Consider the following 9,340-nt stretch of genomic DNA (forward strand, 5'->3'; position numbering starts at 1 on the left):
AAGCCAGGACTTTACTTCCTGCAGGGTTGGGATGTCATTTCCTATGAGTAGTATGTCATCCACATACAGTACCAAAAAACTGACTATGCTCCCACTAGCCTTGATATAGACGCAAGATTCATCTTCACTCCTCGAAAAGCCAAATTCCTTGAATTTCTCATCAAAGCAAAGATTCCACCTGCGAGGTGCCTGTTTCAATCCATAAATGGATTTCTCGAGCTTACACACTCTATTAGGGTACTCGTTGCTGATAAAACCCTCTGGCTGACTCATGTAAACATCTTCAGCCAACTTTCCATTAAGGAAAGCGGTTTTGACATCCATTTGCCATATTTCATAGTCATGAAATGCAGCTATGGCTAACAGAACCCGAATAGACTTAATCTTGGCTACTGGAGAAAAGGTCTCATCATAGTCCACTCCAGGAATTTGAGAGAAGCCCTTTGCATCCAGTCTCGCCTTATAAGTGTGTACTTTACCATCCATGTCGGTCTTCTTCTTGAAGACCCATTTGCACCCTACAGTCTTACGACCAGGTACATTCTCAACCAAGTTCCAAACTTGATTGTCATACATGGATTGTATCTCGCTATCCATGGCCTCTTTCCATTTAGCAGCCTCAGGGCCTGCCATGGCTTCCGTGTAGCTGTTAGGTTCATCCAGACCTACTAGTGTCTCATCACTAATAAGTGTCTCACCTTCCGCAGTAATATGGAAGCCATAATAATGCTCAGGTGCATTCCTAACTCTCGTGGAACGCCTCAGAGGTACAGGCACATCAACTGGCTCAACAGGAGTTTCCTCCTCAAGTTGAGGGATAGGGTTCGAAGTTCCTTCACCGCTTGACTCTTGAATTTTTTCAAGATCAATTTGCCTCCCACTGTCTCTCTAGCTTATAAATTCTCTCTCTCGAAAGACTCCTCTTCTTGCTACAAAGACCACATTGTCACTATGTCTGTAGAAGAGATAACCAAAGGATTGTTGTGGGTAGCCGATGAAAATACACCTCTCGCTTCGAGGTTCGAGCTTATCATGATTCTCGCGTCTCACGAAAGCCTCACAACCCCAAATCTTGATGTGGTCTAGCTTAGGTACTTTGCCAGTCCACATCTCGTGAGGAGTTTTGGCAACTTTCTTTGTAGGGACAAGATTAAGAATATGGGCGGCAGTCTCTAAGGCATACCCCCAGAATGAGATTGGTAGCGTAGCTCGACTCATCATGGAACGAACCATATCCAACAAGGTTCGATTACGCCTCTCAGCCACACCATTCAACTGTGGTGTCCTGGGAGGTGTCAATTGTGAGACAATCCCACATTCCCTAAGATAGTCGAGGAACTCTGAACTAAGATACTCACCTCCTCGGTCGGATCGAAGCATCTTAATGTTCCTGCCCAATTGATTCTCGACTTCCTGTTTAAATTCCTTAAACCTCTCGAAAGTCTCTGACTTATGCTTGATTAAGTAGACATATCCATATCTACTGTAATCATCAGTAAAAGTCAAATAATAACGATTAGCATCCCCTGTGGCATGTTTGAATGGTCCACACACATCCGTGTGTACAAGGTCCAACAAACCTTCACCCCTCTCACACGAGCCTGTGAAGGGTGACTTTGTCATTTTTCCAAGTAAGCATGATTCGCAACTATCATCTGACTTTAGGTCAAACGACTCCAAGACTCCATCCTTTTGGAGTTGGCCTATGCGTTTCTTGCTTATATGTCCAAGACGACAATGCAATAATGATGCTTTATCCAAGTTATTATTATTAGTAGAATCAATGCACAAAACATTATTTCCTAAGTTATCTACAACAGATACAGCTTCATACACACCATCATAAGGTAATGATTTAAAATAAAAAACATTATTATAGAAAACATCTATAGAACCAACTTCATTATTAAATGAAAAGGTAAACCCTTGTTTGTACAAAGCATGAAAGGAAATAATATTTCTTGCCATTCCTGGCGAGTAACAACATTTTTTCAAATCTAAATTAAACCCACTACTTAGCGATAAAGTATAAACTCCAATCTTGGTAACAGGTGAAGCTTTCCTATTCCCCATGATCAAGTTTATTCTTCCTTGCTCCACATTCTCACTTCTTCTTAGTCCCTGCAAGTCACAACAAATATGAATACCACAACCGGTATCAAGGACCCAAGATTTAGAATGGGGTGAGTTATTAGAAATGATAGTGTAAGTACCTGCATGGTTGGGTTTGACTTTCCCATCCTTCACATCCTGCTGGTACTTTGGGAAGTTCCGCTTCCAATGAGATTTTTCATGACAATAGAAGCATTCATCCTCTTTTGGGTCAAAAGAAGGAGTGACGAAACCTTTCTTGGTTCCACTTGAAGAAGAGCCATCAAGGGTCCGAGCCTTGGTACTCTTCGAGGATCTCTTTCTCTTCCTCCATCGATTTTTCCCAATTGCCAAAACTGGAGTTGAGTTTGGAGTAGGAGTGATAGCAACCGACTTCCCCTTAAGACCTGATTCTGCGGTCTTGAGAAGTCCCTGAAGTTTGCTGAGTGTGACCTCTTCCTTATTCATGTGATATGTCATGCGGAATTGATCATAGCACGATGGCAAGGAGTGCAAAATGATATCTATTGCAAGATCCTCAGGGAAGTTCACATTAAGCTTCAGCAAACGATCCACATACCTTTGCATTTTCTGCATGTGGCTCGTGATGGATTCCCCGTCCTTCATCATGGTTGTTATCATGGAGCAGATGATTTCATACCTCTCTTGTCTTGCATTTTGATGGTATCTTTCCATCAAATCTTGGTGCATTTCATAAGGGTAGAAATCCTCATAAGACTTTTGGAGTTCCATTGTCATCGTGGCCATCATGATGCAAGCCACTTTCGTAGCATCCCTTTCATGTGCCCGAAATTCAGCGATCTCCTGAGGAGTTGCAGTGGTCTCATCAATCTCCTTAAGCTCCTTGTCAAGGACATATTCTTTGTCCTCGTAGCGGGTAATCATCCTGATGTTCCTGATCCACTCATTGAAGTTGGATCCATCAAAGGTGACTTTCCCACACAAGTTCATAAGGGTAAATGAGCCATTAGGATTATAGCCAGAAGCAGCATTGTTTGAAGACATCTGAAAGAAGAGGACAAGATTAGTTTAGATATAAGAGACTCCTTAATAAAACACCCAAATGTAATATTAAGGCCACGAAAACCGAAATATTTAAGTATTAGGTTTGTGATTGGTTCTTAGAAATTCCTAGATTCTTTGAGATTCAATGAAATTTTCAAAGGCATATTTCAATCTCGAGTGTGCCCTCCAGGTTTTGTGACTGGGATGCCGAGGATCACAAAACGAGGTGTGAAGTAACCATGCAAATCACTTGGTACCCTTAAGGTTTATCACTCAATCGATGTGCCGGTAAACCACACACGCTCCATCGATACTATAATAAACCCTAAGTCACCCTTTACCTACCTTGTTAAGTCCAAGTTAGTGTGCCGGTTAACCACACACGCTCCACCAACGACTTAAACAAAGTGTAAAGTGTAATTTCATGGATTAGCACCTTATTCACATTTTTCCTAAAGTAACTAAGATTGGGAATTTAATAAAACGTTTAGTTACTTTATAATATTCATCATACTTTGAATGAGAATTTATAAGTCCTTGTCTTACCCGTTCGGCTAACGACCCTCCACCAGTCAAGCAAGCGGTGGGTGAGAGTGGACACCCATTAAGTCACCATTTTATAGGCAACAACCTTATACCCACCTTATAGACCGGCTTCGTGAATGAGGCGTACTAGCGGTAAGACGACTTTGTTCTTATACATATATATATATATATATATATATATATATATATATATATATATATATATATATAATTATTAAATCATGATAATATAAGTATAAGGGTTGAATTTTAACTTTTAAAATTCTAAGGGTTGGAAGTAAAGTTTTAACTTGACTTTACTTGTTCCAAAACTTGAGGGCAAGTTTTGTAAACTTTCAAAACTTTTCATATCTTGTAACTTATGAGTTTAATAGAGTAATAAAATGAAGACTCTTCACTTTTCTAACTCTTGTGTTCTTTTAATGGTTTTCAATCCAAGAGACTTTCTGTTTTCCATAACTTGAGGACAAGTTATGGACTCCATTAAATAACATTATGATCAAGAATTAATCTACCACATAGGTTACAAATAACTCCTATGATCATCTAAACATCATAAGAACAAGATCATGAACATGAACACTTTCATATATCAAAATCACACTTAATCTTTGTAATTTTTGATAACTAGTTGTTGTAAATGAGTTAGAAAAGACATTACACCTTCTAAAACAAGTTTTCAAGTACCAAAACAGTTTAGGGTAATGTTTCTAATCCATTTCCAGCAACTAAAGTCGAAAAACTACACTCTGTCAACCATACTCGCCGAGTGCATGAACCTACTCGGCGAGTAGGTTGAAGATACAAGTGGACTCGGCGAGTCCCCCCATGGACTCGGCGAGTCCATCAGTCAGACAGCAAGATTTCGACTTTTTCAAGCATATTGCAACAAGTATCAAACAAACAAGCCTAGGCTCTGATACCACTGATGGGTTTTGAGCATTCTAACACTTCCTAAGTGTACATGCAACCCTAATAAACCTTGGATCTATGTTTGTCTAAGATACATGCAAATAATTATTTTTCCAAGGCTTATATCCTAACTAGCATGGCATGGGGAACTTGAATCAAATAAAGCTAGTAGAAACACTTACCTTGTAGTTGTAGTTGATTCCTTGGAGTTTTGGAGCCTAGCACCAATAATGTGGATGCCTCAAATGAAAGTCACAAATCACCACAAACTTGGAACTTTGAGAGAATAATCACACTTCTCTTGAAATCGGCCCTCACCTCAACATGTGTCAACTAGTATGATTTCAAGAGCCAAAGCCTCCTTTATATAGTGTGGTGGATTAGGGTTACATCCATGTAAACCCTAATACCCATGTCTCTTCATTTCCATGAGATCCATGGGTTAAAGCTCCATGGAGTATCCATGGACTTCTCTATCCAAGCCTAGCCCATTCCAAATAAGCATAAGCCCACACTATATAAATATAGAAGCCCATATTTAATTAGTAATATCTTTGATCACTAAATTAATCCTAGATTAATTATAGATCACTACTAATTAAATAATATGATCTTATATTAATATATTAGAACTTATAATATATTAAGAAATCATAACTTGTACCATTCTCAAATATTATCCATAAATTGTTCGGGTGAAGTGCAACCCAAATGGACCATGCCGGGTCGGGTCAAGTATATACCAAATATAGTTATGGACTTAGACACTATATCCAACAGAAACAACGCAACAACCTCATCATGTAGGATCTCATGAATCCTAGCATCCAAGTCGCATGTGCTCATTTGACCAATTACTTCGGGCGGTACTGACCCACCCTGACTGCCCTCTCCTGCTCTCGATCCCGATCCGGATCCACTCCTAGCATGCCTCGAAACCTCCATACTGAAAACATCGCAAGATATCAGATACTTCCCACTAACCCGAGAACCAACCCCCAACCCATCCCTAGAGGTTATGGTTTCTTTGATACGCGTATGGGTCCTGTGCTTTCAGTAGTACGGGCCCATACTACCTTCCACACCTACCCATATGTGTATCAATTATACCACAACACCCTAGTGAAGAACATACATAACAAGCACTCACCCCTCACTCCTAGAGGAACACTGGAAGTCTCCCACAAGGAAACCCTAGGCTAACAGGCATCATAAATCAGGCAACATTATCATGAAATCCCGAAGATCCCTAGCCTAGTACTAGCATGCTGTTCTATCAAAGCTCATAAACAAATATCATGTATGGTATTTTGGGGTTACTTACTGGCTCCGACTGATCGTACCTCCGCGTCCTCCTTTACTCATTTTAAAAACCATTTTAAATTCTCTTTTGAAAACCCTCCTCGATTTGAGACTAGATTCACACGAATGTTCCTCCAATTCACTCAAACGAAGGCTCTGATACCAACTTGTAACGACCATAAATTTCCAACCAATTTAAACTTTTCAAAAACAACCCGATTTCATAAAATTATTACAAAAAGGTTTTCAATACAATTATTTCAGAGTCTTCCCAGAATCACATCACAAAACATAATCATGAGGAGGGGTACGATCACGCCTTTGCCTTGCCATGGTCTCTTGAAGAATCTAAAAAACATTAAACCACAACTATAAGCCCGAAAGCTTAGTGAGATATCCCCAAAATACCAACCACAAATACCATACACGCACAACATGCCATATCATAACAGAACACAGAACAGCAATGCACTTCGGGTCTACTGGGTGACAGGTCCGCCGCACCGGCCTTCAGTCCACCTGGTCCACCCTCCGAGTCTAACCACATACATCGAGTATACAGTGTGATTGGTCCGCCCACACCGGGCCTTTAATACACCTGGTCCACTCCTTGAGTCTATAGTATGACTGGTCCGCCCGCACTGGGCCTTCATTCAGCCTGGTCCACTCTCCGAGCCTCGGCACGTCTGGTCCGCCCTCTTTGGGGCCTACAGCCTATCCGAATCGCTCGCTGGGCCTTCGGGATAACCGGTCCGCCTTGGATATGTTGGCCTACAGCACAAAGTAGGGCCCGCCTCAACCCAACCCCAGTCCAAACAACCATGTGCACATAAACATTCAAACATATAACAATTCGCATCCAATCAAACCGATCTAGCATATCACAAAGCATAACATCGTCCTAACCAGGATACCGACCTAACCGGTCACTAGCATAGCATCATCTTATATACTAGGATTCCAACCTTAACCAGGTCTATAACCTATACCATCCTAACTACCATGATGCAACATAGCAAAGCAATAACATAACAACGATACTCGGATTTGAATCCGATAAAGGGCCAGCCTTGGTGTTGTAGACTCTGTTGATATAGTGAGGATAACTCACCTCTGCCGACTGAACAGATAGGCCCAAGCTGCTCCGACCACTAACACGATCTCCACCACTAGCCAACACCAACACTGAACTCAAAACAATATCCAATAATTACCAAAATGCCCCTGGAAGTCAACTGGTCAAGCCTTGGTCAAAGTCAAATTCAAAGTCAACCCCTGACTGACTCTACTCGCTGAGTCAACCCGATGACTCTCCGAGTCCCCATGCTCAGAACTTCCCCCAATCCGCGACTCAACTCGCCGAGTCACCCCGAGACTCGCCGAGTCCAACAACTCTGAGTCCTTTCACACTCGACTCACCGAGTCATCCCTTGACTCACTGATTCACAACTCAACCAGAAGAAAGGTTATGACCTCACGACCAGACTCACCGAGTCCAAGAACAGACTCGCCGAGTCCAAGGCTATCTGCAACCAACTCGCCAAGTTGTTCTTCCAACTCGCCGAGTTCCTGCCCATCTTCAACCAACTCGCCGAGTTGTTCTTCCAACTCGTCGAGTTTCAGTCTATCTTCAAGCAACTCGCCGAGTACACCCTTGTGACTCGCCGAGTACCCCTAGATCTGAAACCATACAAAGGCTTTCCAAGCCATGCAGAAGCTCTAAACCATAGATCTACCCTTCTACAAGTCATCGATCACGTAAAGTGTCAAACTTTACATGAATCCAAAGGGATATAGACATTTTACACTCTAGAGCTAGGGTTTAGGAGAAAAGAACTTCACCAACAACTCTTGAGCATAGACTTTATGGCTTTTGGATCATTAACAACCTAGATCTGAGGTAGCAACCTCAGATCTTACACCAAACTTGAGATGGACCTCATTTATGCCCCAAAACCCCCACAAATGATAGATCTAGATGCACAAAAGCTCAAACAGAAGATTATTACCTCAAATGAAGGCTCCCACTGATGAATGAACCAATTCTCTGCAAAGCCCCTTGCTCCACTGTTCTTGCTCTTCAATTTCCTTCCAAGATTACCTCCTCCAAGGCTCTAATCTCTCACCAAGGAAGGCTCACACGAATTTAGGGTTTCTGGAACTCAAAGGGAAGGTAAAGAGGCTGGGGAAGAAGTTTCATGTTCTTTATATAGGGCTCAACCTCCGAAATTAGGGTTTTCTCCACTCAGCACCAACTCGCCGAGTCCACCCATGCTACTCGCCGAGTTGGTCACTTAACACGCGACCAAAGTCGCGACCCTACTCGCCGAGTTGCCCTTTCTCACTTACACTTTTAGCCCTTCAACTCTACTTCAGATATTCCGGGATGTTACAAAAAGTCAAGTGTGTGATCTTGGTGTTCTTGGTGAAACCAAGGAGATTCAAGGGTTTACGGCTGTAAGCCCAAAAATGAAGGGTATTTCACCAATGAAAAGAATAACACTAGATGTTCTTAGTAAGATCCGAAGGTGAAACAAATGATCTTCGGATGATGGTTGAGAGAAAACTAGGGGTTTTCGGTTGAAGATCTTGAGAGAGAAATCTTGAGTTTTCGGCTAGAAGTGTAGAAGTGAGGAATATTTCAGTCAAACATACATATATATATATATATATATATATATATATATATATATATATATATGTGTGTGTGTGTGTGTGTGTGTGTGTGTGTGTCTGGTAGAGTTTGCGGTCCGAAGGAATTCACGGCCGCAAACCGAAGGTTTACAGTCCGAAGCTAGTTCACAGCTGAGAACAAGGTTCTCGGTTGCGAGGCGTTTACAGTTACGAAGGGTTTTCGGTTCCTGCGAGGCTCCTCGGATTTTAAGTGTTTTAAATTTAAAATTTCTATAGCACTTTTAACTAAGTGTTTTAACATGTAAAGGCTATTAATCTAACCTTATGATATTTAAAGAAATAAGTTTGACCTTTATTGGATAAGTTTGACTTTAGTTGACCAATTTTGACTTTTACAAGATTGAAATTACGGGTTGTCACAGTAAGTGCCAAAGCTTCAAATTTTATTGTTCTATATTGCTCGATTTAGGTTTTGTCCCATTTTCTCTATGTTTGAGCAAGCTTGTATGAAACTAAACCATAAAGTTGGCAAATTTATGGATTCTAAGGGTCCCTAGAGTGATATATAGTTCAAATCTAGTAAATGGTGAGTTCTGAATCATTGCATGAGAACTTTAGTGAGATTTTCTACAATTTGACCCAATATGGGATCAAGACATGTATTGGACATCCATGTTCATAAATGTAACATCTTGTTCTTCCAGGTATTTACCCTTTCTTCCCTAGTATGTAATTATTTTGCAAAGTGGCCATTTATGGCATTTTTGTAATTTGAGAGTTGCATGGGTACATTGGGCGTACCTGGTCTCGCGTGCGTACATAGTTTGGT

This window comes from Lactuca serriola, chromosome 1 (assembly GCF_051521515.1).
Source record: "Lactuca serriola cultivar US96UC23 chromosome 1, Lser_US96UC23_V15, whole genome shotgun sequence".
Taxonomy (NCBI): domain Eukaryota; kingdom Viridiplantae; phylum Streptophyta; class Magnoliopsida; order Asterales; family Asteraceae; genus Lactuca; species Lactuca serriola.